This window comes from Pan paniscus, chromosome 7, assembly GCF_029289425.2.
Source record: "Pan paniscus chromosome 7, NHGRI_mPanPan1-v2.0_pri, whole genome shotgun sequence".
NCBI lineage: Eukaryota > Metazoa > Chordata > Mammalia > Primates > Hominidae > Pan > Pan paniscus.
In genome coordinates, this window is record NC_073256.2 from 117,037,529 (window position 1) to 117,053,116 (window position 15,588).

The 15,588-nt window shown below is 41.3% G+C and overlaps 1 protein-coding gene and 1 pseudogene across 5 annotated transcripts in view; both read left to right on the forward strand.

The window, feature by feature from the left end:
* VPS13B (vacuolar protein sorting 13 homolog B) overlaps positions 1-15,588 on the forward strand; it is an 868,795-nt gene that overhangs the window by 673,697 nt on the left and 179,510 nt on the right. The gene's annotated exons all lie outside the window — the stretch shown is intronic.
* On the forward strand, positions 7,520-14,895 carry LOC103786642 (mitochondrial proton/calcium exchanger protein-like; annotated as a pseudogene).

Genomic DNA, 15,588 nt, shown 5'->3' on the forward strand with positions numbered 1-15,588 from the left:
AGTTGTCTCACCATTGGCAGTGAGAATCTCTATAAACTGGCTTCTCTATGTTTTAAACCTTGCTGTTTTCTTAGTCTGGAATTCTTACACCCTTTTTCTTTGCCCACTCTAATTCTCAGCTGCCATTAGGTTAGCCTAAGTCTTGTTTTCTTCTGGAATAGTTTCCCTTTCATTTCCATTCATGCTGATCTCTCCTTTTTCATAAGCGGATTAGTAATACCATTTTCACTAAATTTATCTCAAAACCACATTTGGCCGTTTCTAAAAATCATATGTGTCATCAAGGATGAGTATATGCCATCATTGAAATAGTAAAACAAACAAAGGATGACATAGGCACCAAAAAAGATACAAAATTGTTGGAGTAGTGGAATATAGTTATCCCTTATGGTTATTACTAAGAGGGAGGGAAACTTATTTTGATGAGTTTAGTTCAGTACATTTACTTTAGAAATTGGTGCAATTACCCTATAATTAGAACTTTTGTGTTGTGATTTGGGGAGGATTATGAAATTTAGAAAGTCAATGTTTGATCATAAAAATACGTTTCTGAGTAATTTTGCTAGTAGTGATGATGTCCAGATCCCAGTGATAAGTATCATGAACTGCTGCTGACTTATTCAGGTCAAGAACCTTTCATTTCATGTCTCTGAGCTTCCTCATAGCACATAAGACAGCATGTAGCCTGTTCCACTTTGTATACCATCATTAATTAAAGCACACGTCTGCCATCACTGAGGTCTTTACACTTCACACCTTCAATGAAAGCACATTGATCTCATTGTCATGGACAGCTTTCCAGGTTTTCTAGCTCTTATACCTGTGAATACTCCATCTCCCTTGTCCACTGTCATCATGAATACCTTTACTTGAACACTATAACAAAAACCTGAATTTCAATTGCTGAATAAGAGAAAAAATATTATGACCTAGTAATAATTTTTTACCAGAGTTATTATAATACATAAGGTCAACCTTGATTATGGGTTTGTTAGTTCTGTGTTTTGCATTTACTAAGATGGTGAATAAAAACATCATTTCTGTGTCTGTACATAGCCACCCGTGTATGCACTGAATGTTTTCTTGTAAGTCTTGCTTGTCTAAAAAATTTTTTATCTTTTGCAAATAAAATTCCACAGGAAGAAACACTTAACAAAGAAGTTTTCTTTCATAAATGTTATGATTTGAGTATAACAAGCCATATTGAATTCATTGGGTTTTTGGTAATAGATTTCATAATACATCATAAATGTAAGTAATATGATGACTAATGGGTCAAGTAAAGTTGGAACATTTTAAATGAGAAAAGAGCTGGAACAGTTCTCAGGAAACTTTTCCAGTTGATGTTTGGTCCCCCACAAGGTGTGCATTAACATAAACTTATGGGAATCACCTCTGGGGCTTGAATTCCCTCTCTGATTTCATTATTACAATGTGATACTTTTCCTTTCACTATTAAGTCATCCTCTAAGATGATAGGAGCATAAAATAAGTATAATTTATTTGCATTTGTCTAATCTTTTAACTCAATAGTCATTCCATCATTCTGTTTCCTGGTAGCTGTTCAGAAAGTTTTGAATGGTAATTAGGATCTAATAATTGGCAGGCATGGGTTTACTTAAAGATACAGAATATGTTCTGAAAATGGTGAGAAATTAGATCTGGCAGAGACATAGATGACTCAGCTGGGAGATTCTCTATTACTGCATATTCCTAAAATCAAAACTTTGAAAATAATCCATTTATTAAAGTTCAATGAGGATTATAACACAATTCTAAACTCTTAAACATAAGTATCTGATAATAATTGGAATAAAATTTATAGTAACAGTCTGTGCCTGGTTCCCTATCCAGTTATATTTCCAGTTCCTGTAAAACATTATTCTTTATAGCTCCCCCTGTGTCTCTGTTGAATAAAACTGTCCTAGTCCATTTCTTTAATGTTGTATCTTAATGATCAGATTAATATTTTTATCAATTTTTTAAAAGTATCAAAAAACAAAATGTGGCTTGCTCAATTTTTACTTTTATTTTTTAAGTTAAAAAATACCAGACACTATTTTTGCATATTTTTTTCTATTTGTAAAAATAATCTTCCTGTCATTATCAGACTGAAAATATTTGCAATGAAGACTAATTTTCTACCAAAAAACTGGCTAGATCAAGGATGTGAAAGTTCAGAGAAACATGTTGATGTACTTTATACAACAATAAACAGTGCTGTTTCACTTGTGATGGTTCTCATTCTGGTGTGTGCCTCCTGTCTTTTGGTGGACCTGGTACTTTTGAAAGGAATACCTGGTATTACAATATAGCCTAATTTCAACTCTGCTTTTTTGGTTCTTGGCCTATCATCTTTTCCAACTTGCCCAACTGGGACTGCCCTAGCCACTCTGTTCACACATTGCACAGAATATGTTTTGCAAGAAATGTGGCTCAGCGCTGTCTCTATGTGGTTCAGTCCCTCCAGGGTGAAGGACTTTGTGGCCTACTAATGTACGTCTTGTACAGAGGTTGCACTGTATGCCCTGTATGGAAACAAATATACAAAAAACATTTGAAAAGTGAATTACTTAAATGTCTTAAATAACAATTTGTTTCTTATTAAACCTTAACAGAATCATGTGAGTCTAGGAGTTTGAGTCTGCAGTGAGCTAGGATAGTGCCACCACACTCCAGCCTAGGCAACAGACCAAGACCCTGTCTTGAAAAATAAATAAATAAGTTAACATAACAACTGTTTGGGAATACATATAGCTCTGCTAGATTTTCAAACGTTCTAAAAACTTTCATCAGCTGCTGCTCAGTGACTGAGAGGTTGCATTTGTAATCCTAAATTACTAAATTTAAGGTAATCAAAAGAATTAAATTTTGATACATAAATAACACTTTTGACATAACCTTATAGGAAAGATAGATCAAGTGACCAAGTGTCCAAATAAGTAACTCTCCCTTACCAATCCACTGGTCTGAGAAAGGGTCGTCCAGAAACCAGCACCACAAAAAGTTAACATTAAAAATTCACTGTTCAAATTCACAAAACAAAATAAATCTATAAAAGATTTAAATAATTAAACTTTTCAAATGATGTTTTTTAAATCAGCCTGCAGCATTTTTATGCTGCTGAAGTTATTAAAGTTTAAAATCACACTGAGACTTTTGGGACAAACTATGAGAGACAGAGATCCAAGATTGCTTCAGATTTTTCCTAAAATATTTAGTGCTGTCCAAGCATGGTGGCTCACACTTTAATCCCAGCAGTTTGGGAGGCCAAGACGGGTGGATTGCTTGAGACCAGGAGTTTGAGACCAACCTAACCAACATGGCAAAACCCCATTCTACTAAAGATACAAAAAAATTAGCCAGGCATGGTGGTGCATGCATGTAATCCCAGCTTCTGAGATTTAAAAATTAGGCTATCTAAAAATTAGATTATTTTCTCATTGCTGAGTTATAATACTTTTTTATATTTTTTTGATACAAGTCTTTTGTCAGATAAGTAATTTGCAGATATTTTCTCCCAGTACATAGCTTCTCTTTTCATTCTCTTAACACTACCCTTTACAGAGGAAAAGTTTTTAATCTGATGAAGACCAACTTATAAATTTTTAAAATATGCCTTTTTGGTATCATGTATAAGAGACTCAGTACAGAGTCTCTCTGTACTGAGCTGCCTGGAGCTGGGGCTAGGGAAGGTAACATCAGCATTGTGGTGGCCACTGTGCTGAGTCATACCTGAAGCCAGCACAGCACTGGGCCTCACCCAAGGCCCGTGATAACCCCGGCCTGGCTATCCGCCTGTGTTCACTCAAGGTCCTAGGGCTCTATAACCTGCCAGGCTTGTGTCCCTCCCTATAGGACACTGAAATTTCTCCAGTCCCAGGTACGTCCAGAGATGCTGTCCAGGAGCCAGGGCCTGGAGTCAGAAACCTTAGGAATCTACTTGGTGCTCCATTCTACTGAGAATGAACTGACACCCAAGCCACAACTCTAGGACTTGAAGATTTTCTCCTATGTTTTCTTCTTTGAAGACTTTCTAATTTTACATTTTATATTTAAATCCAGGATTCATTTTGAGTTAATTTTTATATACAGTATGAAGTTGAGTTGAGTTTAAGGTACTTTTTTTTGCATACAGATATTCAGCACCATCTGTAAACTACCTTTCTCCATTGAACTGTCTTTGCACCTATTTTAAAAATCAACTAATAATTCTTTGGACCCTATTTCTGGACTCTGTTCTGTTCCACTGAGGTACATATACCCTCTCCAAAACTATACTGTCTTGATCTTAATAGCTGATAGTAAGTCTTAAAATCAGGTAGTTTGAGTCCTCCAATGTTGTTATTCTTTCTCAAAAATGTTTTGGTTATTCTTGTTCCTTTGCTTTACTATGTAAATTTTAGAATCAGCTTTTCTATATTTAAAATAAATATTTCTGGGATTATTATTGGAATTCTGTGAAATCTACAGATCTAGGAGAAACTGATATATTTACTATGTTGTCTGCCTTTGAATTCATGAATATGGTATGTGTATGGTATGTCTCTCTATTTATGTTGGTCTTTTAAAATTTATTATCAGCATTTTGTAGTTTTCAGCATACAGATCCTATGACCATTTGATTAGATTTATACCTGTGTTCCTTTTATTTGGATATGTTATAAATACTATCTTTTATTTTAAGGCTTTCTTGTTTTCCACCTGCATATTGTTAGTTTATAGAAACTCAATTGATTTTTGTGTGATGATATTGTATTCTAAAACTTTGCCAAACTCACTTATTAATTCTGAGAGCTTTTCCGTAGATTCTTATTGGGTTTTCTACATGGACAATTACGTCATCTGCAAATGGGCATTGTTTTCTTTGTTATTTATGCCCTTTTATCTTGCCTTGTTGCACTGTCTATGATTTCCAATACTATGTTGAGTATGAATAATAAGAAGGGACATCCTTGCCTTGTTTCTGTTCTTAGGGGGAAAGCATTCATTTCTTCATAATTATGATGTTAGCTGTAGGCTTTTCATATATAGCCTTCATCAGGTTAAGTTTCCCTCTACCGATAGTTTGCCTAGAGTTATTATAAATGGATATTGAATTTTTCAAAAATGTTTTCTGCATCAATTGATAGTATCTTTGTTATTGTTGTAAACTGTTAATATTTTTACATTGATTGATCAAGGCTTATAGTCCTAGGACAACCCCTGTTTTAGTTGTAGTACATCATTAGTTCTGTATGCTGATGGATTTGATTTGCTACATTTTTTGAGGATTTTTATGTCTCTTGTTGAGGAATATCCATGTATATTGTTTTTTATACTTTCTCCATCTACTTTTAGTATCGGTAATGATGGTCTCATAAAATGAATTAAGAAGTATTCTCTCCTCTTCTATTTCCTGGAGGACAGGGGAATGAAGAAAAGAAAGAAGGAAAACAATAGATTTCCCTAGTCCCTCTGAGCATTAAGAGACTCCTTCACACTCCTTGAAGCCAGAAATAGAGGGCTTCTCCTTGTACTCTCTCTATCTCCACATGATATCCACTTCTGGGCTTTGGGCTGCCATTAGTCTAGGATAAGGGGGTAGGGGAGGAAAAATTAGAAACTCATCACCATTTTGGTAGTATTTTGAATTCTAGTCTTCTTCCTTAGTCTACCTGTTACCATATACTTTTCAGAATTCTCAAATAGCTGCTCTGTGTAGGTTTTATAGCTGGTTTATTGCCAGATTTTGTAACTGCATTCAGTGGAAGAGACAGGTTCCATCATTCCTAGAACTCTGAAATAATTTTTAAAAAGAAGGAGTAGGCAACTAACATCATTAGATGTTTATTTGGTTTTTGGGTTTTTTGTTTGTTTGTTTTTTGTTTTGAGACAGAGTCTTGCTCTGTCGCCCAGGCTGGAGTGCAGTGGCACGATCTTGGCTTACTGCAACCTTCACCTCCCAGGTTCAAGCAATTCTCTGCCTCAGCCTCCCAAGTAGCTGGGATTACAGGCACCTGCCACCAACCTGGCTAATTTTTTGTATTTTTAGTAGAGATGGGGTTTCCCCATCTTGGCCAGGCTGGTCTTGAACTCCTGACCTTGTGATCCACCCACCTTGGCCTACCAAAGTGCTGGGATTACAGGTGAGCCACCGTGCCTGGCCCCATTAGATGTTTTTAAGATATATTAGATATTTTTCCTTTCAGGGAAGAGATAAACAAAACTTCAATAAATATACCTAGGTCTTGAAACTTCATTTTAATTGCTTTTGAAACTGGAAATGCCACGTGGGCAATGTGCATATGGAATTTGTATTAGTTTTCTATTGATGCATAACAAATTACGACAAATTTAGCAACACAAATTTATCATCTCACAATTCTATGGTTAGAAGTCTAGGTGAGTTCAGCTGGTTCTCTGTTCAGGGTCTCACAAAGCCAAAATCAGACTGTCAGTTGGCCTGGGTTCTAATCTGGGGGCTCCTGGAAAGAATCTACTTTCAAACTTATTCCAATTATTCACATAATCTAGTTCCTTGTGGCTTTAATATTGAGGTCTCCAGTTCCTTATTAGCTGTTGTCCAAGGGTTGCCTTAAGCCCTAGGGACCACCCATTCATTCTCATTGTCTCCTCTGATTGTGTATTTTCAAACTCACTAATTCTTTCTTCAGCTTGATCAATTCTGCTGTTAAGAGACTCTGATGCATTCTTCAGTATATCAGTTGCATTTTTCAACTCCAGAATTTTTGCTTATTTTAAATTATTTCAATCTCTTTGTTACATTTATCTGACAGGATTCTGAATTCCTTCTCTGCATTGTTTTGAATTTTGCTGAGTTTCCTCAAAAGAACTATTTTGAATTCTCTGTCTGAAAGAAAGGTCACATATCTCTATCTCTCCAGGATTAGTCTCTGGTACCTTAGTTTGTTTGGTGAGGTCATGTTTTCCTGGATGGTTTTCATGCTTGTGGATGTTCATCAGTGTCTGGGCATTGGATAGTTAGGTATTTATTATAGTCTTCATGGTCTGGGCTTGTTTGTACCTGTCTTTCTTAGGAAGGCTTTCCAGGTATACGAAGAGACTTGGGTGTTGTGATCTAAGTTTTTGTCACTGCAGCCATATCTGCATTAGGGGGCACCCAAAGCCCAGTAACTGTGTGGCTCTTGCAGACTCACAGTGGTGCCACCTTGATGGTCTTGGATAAGATCCAGAAGAATTCTTTGGATTACCAGGCAGAGACTCTTGTTTTCTTCCCTTGCTTTCTCCCAAACAAATAGAGTCTCTCTGTACTGAGCTGCCTGGAGCTGGGGCTAGGGAAGGTAACACAAGCACTGTGGCCACCACAATGCTGGTGGCCACTGTGCTGAGTCATACCTGAAGCCAACACAGCACTGGGCCTCACCCAAGGCTCATGATAACCCCTGCCTGGCTATCCGCCTGTGTTCACTCAAGGTCCTAGGGCTCTATAACCTGCCAGGCTTGTGTCCTTCCCTACAAGGCAGTGAAATTTCTCCAGTCCCAGGTACATCCAGAGATGCTGTCCAGGAGCCAGGGCCTGGAGTCAGAAACCTTAGGAATCTACTTGGTGCTCCATTCTACTGAGAATGAGCTGGCACCCAAGCCACACACAAGAAAAAGTCCTTCCCACTCCTCCCTCCGCTTTCCACAAGCAGTGGAGTCTCTCCCCATGGCCACCACCATCCCAGGCCTGCAGCGAGTGCTACTTGGCTACCACAGATGTTCCCACAAGGTCCAAGGGCTCTTCAGTCAACTTGTGGTGAATGCTGCCAGGCCTGAGACTCTCCTCAAGGCAATGAGCTCCCCTCTGGCCCAGGGCAGCCCAGAAATGAAATGCCATCCAAGAACCAAGGCCTGGAATTGGGAATCCCAAGAACCCACTTGGTGCTCTTTCCCACTGTGGGCTAGCTGGTACCTAAGCTGCAAGACAAACTACCCTTCACTTTTCTGTCTCCTTTTCTCAAGCAGGAATCCCTCCCTATAGCCATCACAGCTGGGAATGTGCTGGGTCACAGCTCAAACCAGCATATCTTTGAGTGTCTCACCCAGGGCCCATGGTGAGTATTGCCTGGGTGCTGCTGCTAATTATTTAAGGCCTAATGGCTCTTCAGTCAGCAGGTGATGAATCCTGCAAGAACTGGGTCCTTCTCATCAAGGCACGGTTCCCTTCTGGCCCAAGGTGTGTCTACAAATGTCATTTGGGAGCTAGGGACTGGAATGGAGGCCTCAGGACTCTGCCTGGTGCCTTATCCTGCTGTGGCTGAGCTGGTATCCAAGCTGCAAGACAAAGTCCCCTTTACTCTCCCTCTCCTCTCCCAGAGCTGCGAGCTGTGCTGCCTGGATTGGAGGAGGGGTGGCACAAGCACTCCCTTAGCTGCCCCATCTGGTGTCTGACTGGATTGCATGCCCCCCAAGTTCACTGGCTCCTAGCCCAGCACAGAACCAGGACTTACCCCAGAATTGCAGTTCTTGTGGCCTAGACTGCCTTTCAGGTTTATTTAGGACCCCAGAGCACTTTAGCCTGCAGTGGCAAGGCTTGCCAGAACTCAGGTTCTGCCCACAGGATGGTTCTCCTGTGGCTAGGGATGGTCTAAATACTCCCTCTGTGGGTACCAGCTGAGCTCTGCCTGGTATTGATTTCCACTGTAACAGGGCAGCATGAGTTCCAATGCCAAGTCCCACAATCACTACTCTCTCCCACCCACAAATGCACAGATTCTCTCTCTGTGCCACACAGCCACCCTTGCGGAGATGGAAAAGGGTTGGCATCCGCAGTTCAAGACTGTATTTCCTACCGTCTTCAGTACCTCTTTCAGTGATACAAAGTTAAAAACAGGTACGGTGATTGCTTACCTGATTTTTGGTTCTTATTAAGTTCCTTTTTTTTTTACGGATAATTGTTCATTTTGGTGTTGCTGTGAGCAGGGTGATTGGTGGAGGCTTCTATCCAGCTGTCTTGCTCTGCCTCCCTCTTGGCCTAGCCTTGTGAATCAACTTCTTGGAGAAAATGCTGAAGCAGTATCCCAATGATTAAACTGGCAAAGAAAGGGTACATTAGATAAAGGGAACAATATGAACAAGGCCTAGTGATCTAACAGCATGGGTTGGGGGAAGTGGGCTCTGCAAACTCAGATATTATAAGGAAAGGCAAGAACTCTTTCTTGCTTGCTTGCTTGCTTTTTTTTTTTTTTTTTTTATCTGAGGAGCTTGATCTTTTGTTTCTTAGGTAAGGAGGAGGCAATAAAGAGTTTTAAACAGGAGTGAGCCACTCAGAATTGCATTTAAAACAAATTATTTGGAAATCACTCTGTGGAGACTAGATTAAATCTAAAGACAATTGGTCTAGACAGGGGAACCATTTAGGAGGCTTTATAGTAACTGAACGATATCAAAAACATGGTGGAGGAAAATAGGGACTGGATGGAATGCTGGAGAGAAGGGGATTGGAATCAAGCAATGTTTTGGAACTAAAATTGACAGAACTTAATCAGTTTTTGGCTTGGGACCAGATAAAGAGGGAATGAAATGAGGAGTCAAAAAGTCAGATTTCTGACTAAAGCCACTTGGTGGATTATAGAACCATTAACTAAGACAGGGAATACAGCATGTCTGAGAGGAGTTAATGGATTGCTTGGATAAATTAATTTGATGAGCCTGTGAGAGTTCAGGAGAAAATGGCGACAGACTTGCATTCACTCATATTTTCTTCATTACATCATTAAACATTGTGGGGCCATAGGCTTTTGGCCCCCTAAAGGTTATCTGAAAATCACTGACATGTGGCAGATTGATTAATAGAAAAGCCATACAAATGTATGTAATGTATATACATGGGAGCCTTCAGCGTGAACATCCAGCATCCCAACAAGGTACAGAAGCTTATATATCATCTCGAGGTCACAGAAAGAATGAGGCTTGGATCCTGGTAAAACAGGTTATGGGAAGGGATAGAACAGAAATTCTATTGAGGGGCAATAAATGATTACTAGGGAGAATGACTGGATCAGAGAACAGAGAATAACTTGTAAATAGTTATCTTTGTAACTTAAATGACCTTGGGATAGTCACTATCTTGAAAAGGGGACTGTTCAGGTGTGGTTACATTTTTGGTCTTCTTTCCTGTAAAGAATAATGAGATAATAAAGAGGGGAACAAGAACAATTGTTCTCCTTGGTGGGGCAGTTTCATCTTTATATAGATGGCGGAAATGTCTCTTCTAGTACTTGTTAATCTCTAAGAGTTTTTAATTTAAAATACTCATCTCAACTGGGAACCATATTTTGAAATGAAATATTTTTACCTCCTTCAGCATTCAGTTAGTACTTCCTGTAGATCAAACAGTAGTTTAGGTATTTAGAATATTAAAATTTAGGACAGTCCAGGAGCTCACAGTTCACTGAACTATGACAGATACCTAAGTAGGTAACTACAAAAATAATATCAATAGGTGCCTGGTAATGGCAAAATGCACAGGATATTCTGACAGTAATGATGAGAAGCACCTCACTCATCAACAAGGGTCAAGAAGGGTGTGCTGGCCAAAGTGATCCAAAGTCTGAGTCTCGAAAAAAAAGTTAGCGCTTGGCACAGTGGTGCACACCTGTAGTCCCAGCTACTTAGGAGGCTGAGGCGGGAGGATCACTTGAGCCTGGGAGTTTGAGGCCAACCTGGGCAACATAATGGGATCCAATCTATTGAAAAAAGAGAAAGACAAGTTAAGCAAGCAGCCAGAGTTATAAATAGTTTTTTTCTGTGTCCCTGGGACCACAATGGTGCCTGAGATATGAGGGTAGCAATCAGCAGCTTTAGTATTTACCTCTCTATGGATACTTTGCCAGTCTGCAGTCAGGGAAAATGGATCCCTTAGGCTCAGCAGTTGGTTTATGTGGATATTTGGGCAACCTCCTGGGTAGGTTACTAAATTGTTTCTACAGAATGAGTACTTCTGACCCTTCTTTAGTTTTCATTTTATACACCCAAGAAAAAGACAGTTTCAGGATCGAACATCTGAGTCTTCTTTCTACTTTAGCTTTGTTTTGTTTTTGTTCTAATGATCATCTGTTAAAATTGCACCTTTTTTTTATTGTTGTTAAAGGTATTATTTTCTGTGAGGTCATAGAATTTGGAAGCCCACATACAGGGATGCAGAGGCAAATGTGTGAGTCATTTTAGCCATCCAATTTATCTAAAATATTTTTCCCACCAGCCTCTTCCAGTACCCCAAATTCTACAAGTCAAAAATAAAAATAATGCCTTTCAACAAATGTTGCTGACATAACTAGATATCTACATATAAAAGAATGAAGTTGAACCCCTACCTCATACAGTATACACACAACACTAATTCAGGAAAGATCATAGACTTACATTTAAGAGATAAAACTGTAAAACTCTTAAAAGAAGACATAGGTGTAAATCTTTGTGACTTTGGGTTAAACAATGGTTTCTTGGTATGACACCAAAAGCACAAGCAAAATAACAAACATATTGGACTTTGCAAAAATTAAACTGTTTTGTGCTGCAAAAAAGTGAAGATAATCCACAGAATGGGAGAAAATATTTGCAAATCATATCTCTGATATAATATTTGCAAAGTATATATCTGATATGATATATCTGATATTTGCAAATCATGTATCTATATATATCAAATATAATAATCTTATATTTTATATCCAAAATATAAAAAGAACTCCTACAATTCAATAATAAAAGGACAAATAACCAAATTTAAAAATGAGCAAAGGGTTTGAATAGATATTTCTCCAAGAATATATACAGTCAATAAGCACATGAAAAAATGCTGAACATCATTAGTAATTAGGGAAATACAAATCAAAATCACAATGGGATACTCCTTCACGCTCACTAGGATAACTGCAGTCAAATATGTCTTAGCAGTTCCACTGCTACGTACATATTTCAGAAAATTAAAAAGCAAATTTGCACACACATATTCATAGCAGCATTATTCATCATCGCCAAAAAGTGGAAACAACCCAAATGTTTATTAACTGATAATGGATAAGCAGAATGTGATATATGCTTATGTTGTAATACTGTTCAGCCACAAAATGGAATGAAGTATTGATACATGTTTCAACATGGATGAACCTTGGAAGCATTATGCTATATGAAGGAAACCGGGTACAAAAATCACATATTATATGATTCCATTTCTATGAAATGTCCTGAATAGGCAAATCTGTAGAGACAGAAAGAAAATTAGTGGTTTCTTGGGGCTGGAGGGGAGCATGAGTGAGGAGTGACTGCTCAGTAGTATGGGATACTGTGTGTGTGTGTATGTGTGTGTGTGTGTGTGTGTGTGTGTGTTGATTATGATGTTCTGGGATTAGACGCTGATGGTTGCACAACCTTGTGTATACTAAAAACAATAAATTGTATGCTATTGAAAGGTAATTTTTGTGGCATGTGAGTTATATGTCAATAAGGTGTTTTAAAAAATAATTCCTTTACATTAAGGTGTTTTTCCTGTTTAAAAACATGGGGAGAAAGGAACATTTTAGTATTGTGCACGGGTGACTCAAGTTTCTGACCCTTTCCAATGCACAACTAGCTGTAAACAAGACTCAGAGTTTTGTTAGGCCTGATAAGAAAATACAATGTCCCCACATGAAGGAAGGAACACTTACAGGGGATGGGACCCTGAGAGAGCCTGGGTATCCAGGAGCGAAGCCAAAGATCCTGACGTCTGAGGAAGGTGAGAAGGGGCCCTGCTCATGAAGATGTAGAATATTAAGTATGAGTGAATGCTGTAATCAATCATGAAGCCTTGATGAGAACTTCTGGGTAGTCCACCCAGAAGTCCAACTTCTGCTTGTCTCACCTGTGCCAACATCCTGGGGTTGAGGAGTGGAGCAAATGTTCCATTTGGCTGTTGCACTCTGGTCCACCCCGTGTACCCTTCCTTCAGAGGCGATCACCATGGCTGTTAGGCCTTGAGGCAGAAGTGCCCACGCACGGTGGCGAGAGTGCCATGGACCTCTGCCACAGTGGATTTTATGGTTGCGGGACCTCGGTGCCTTCCTGTGCACAGCTGGCACTCTTCACGCCGTGTCTCTGATGACTTGGTAGTAGAGAAGTCCCTCAAGTCCTTCAAGGACAAGAACAAGAAGCTTGAGGAAGGCGGCCCAGTGTACACCCCCACCCTGCAGAGGTGGTGGTGAATAAGTCGCTCGGGCAGAGGGAGCTGGATGAGCTGAAGCGCTACTGCCTTGGCTTCCGCCTGCTGTGGATCCATGCCAAGATCGTGGTGCTCATGCTGTGGCACACCCTTGACAGCCACACCCTGACCAGGCAGAGCGCAGGCAGTTTCTCCGGATCCGCGCCGACCTCCTCTGCTTGGTGCCGTTCCTTGTGTTCGTGGTTGTCCAGTTCATGGAATTCCTGCCGCCCGTGACCATGAAGCTCTTCCCCAGCATGCCAGCATCCACGTTTGAGACCCAGTCCATCAAGGAGGAGAGCCTGAAGGAGCTTCGGGTCAACCTGGAGCTGGCAGAGTTCCTCCAGGACACCATCGAGGAGAGGACCTTGAAGAACAAAGCAGCCAAGGGCAGTGCCACCAGACTTCGTTTTCCCAGAAGATCCGGGGGATGGGGGAGAGACCCAGCAATGAGGAAATCATGCGTTTTTCCAAATTATTTGAGAATGAGCTGACCCTGGACAACCTGTCACGGCTGCAGCTGGTGGCGCCGTGCAAGCTGCTGGAGCTGCAGTCCCTCGGCATCAACAACTTCTGTGGTTCCAGCTCACCATGTTGACTGCGCTCCATAAAGGCCAATGATAAGCTGATTGCTGAGGAGGGGTGGACAACCTGAACGTCAAGGTGCTGCAGCCGGCGTGTGGGGAGTGAGGCATGTGGGCCCTCCGCCTCAGCTGAAGCAGTGTCTGGAGCTGCACCTGCATCAGGAGATTCCCATATCGCTACTCATCCTGTCCCAGACGATGTACCTCCCAGAAACTCTCGCCAGCTGACCAGCTCAAGTCCATACTGCAGACTCTCCCAGAGATTGTGGCAAAGGAAGAGCAGGTGAAAGTGGCTGAGGTGGAGGGTGGGCAAGTGCACAAGGCAAAGCTGGAGGTCACGCTGCAGGAGGAGGCAGCCATCCAGCGGGAGCACCGCAAGGAGCTGCAGAAGCGCTCGGAGTTGGAGAAGGCTGTCGCGCCCGAAGGTGTGGAAGCCACCCCTCGAAGGCCAGGGGCCTAACCTCAGCCAGAAGTGCCTGATGCAGTCCTGTGGTCAGAGACCCTGAAGGACACTGCCCCCTGCTAGAGAGCTTGAAGGAGGAGGAGATAACTAAGGAGGAAATCGACATCCTCAGCGATGCCTGCTCTAAGCTGAAGGAGCAGAAGTCGCTCACCAAAGAGAAGGAGGAGCTGGAGCTGCTGAAGGAAGACGTGCAGGACTACAGCGAGAACATGCAAGAGATCAAGAAGGAACTCTCAAAGACTGGTAGGTGAAGAAAAATATGTGAAAGCATCTAAAGCCACCAAGAGACTGACAGAGGGTGCAGCAGATGATCAGGCAGATCGAGGGCTTGATCTCACACCTGGAGATGGACCAGGGCCTGCAAGCTGGGCCTGGCCTAGGGCGTGCCCATAGGGGAGAACGTCATCAGTGTCACTGAGCTCATCAGCACCATGAAGCAAGTCAGGCACATTCCAGAAAGCAAGCTCACCAGCCTGGCCGCAGCACTGGATGAAGACAAGAATGGCAAGGTCAACATCAATGACCTCATCAATGTGATTGAGTTGGTGGACAAAGATGTTCATGCCTCCACCAGCCAGGTGGCCAAGATTGTAGCGACCTTGGAGAAAGAAGAGAAGATGGAGGAGAAGACTGAGAAGCAGGCCGCAGAGGTGAAGAGCTAGAGCTACTGGCCTAGCCACCTGTCCTCCTGCTGCCCCACTGCCCTGGCGAGGGCCATGAGAGCAATTGCTTTGAGGTGATTCTCAGTGGCTCATCTAATACATTGGCTGGAATGAATCAGAGACTTCCATAATCAAGTAAATTTTAATTTTCATCATTCCATGGATATTCACTTAGTCTGGAATCCCAGAACCCCTCCACAGAATTGTATTGGATCCACACTGTGGTGTGGTGCAGCTGCTGCAGCTGCCTGACTCCAGAGGCCACTGGGCCAGGCTAGGGCAGGAAGGTGCCCCCTTGTGTGTGCCCTCCCGTCTCGGCTGCCCTGCCCCCAGGGAAGAGAATGAGGACCACGCGGACTCTGCCCACACAGAGCTGTCAGCTGCGCCCACCCTCAGAGGTTCATGAGACACAGCCCAGCCTCCTCAGGGCTGAAGATGCCTCTGTTCATCTGTGAATCTTGATTTCTAGATATTGGTGTCAATAGATCTCTCTTCCTGCACACACAGAAAAATAATATTACATATGATTTATAACTTAATAATAATATGCCTAATAACTTTGCTAGTCCTAGCTTCATTTGGGATTATGTCTTCTGTTACATCCTCAGGCTGTCATGAAATTAGCACTTGTTAGGGTCAGGTAAGCTCAAACATTTGTTGAATGCATGCATATGTAAGACACATTGTGCTAAG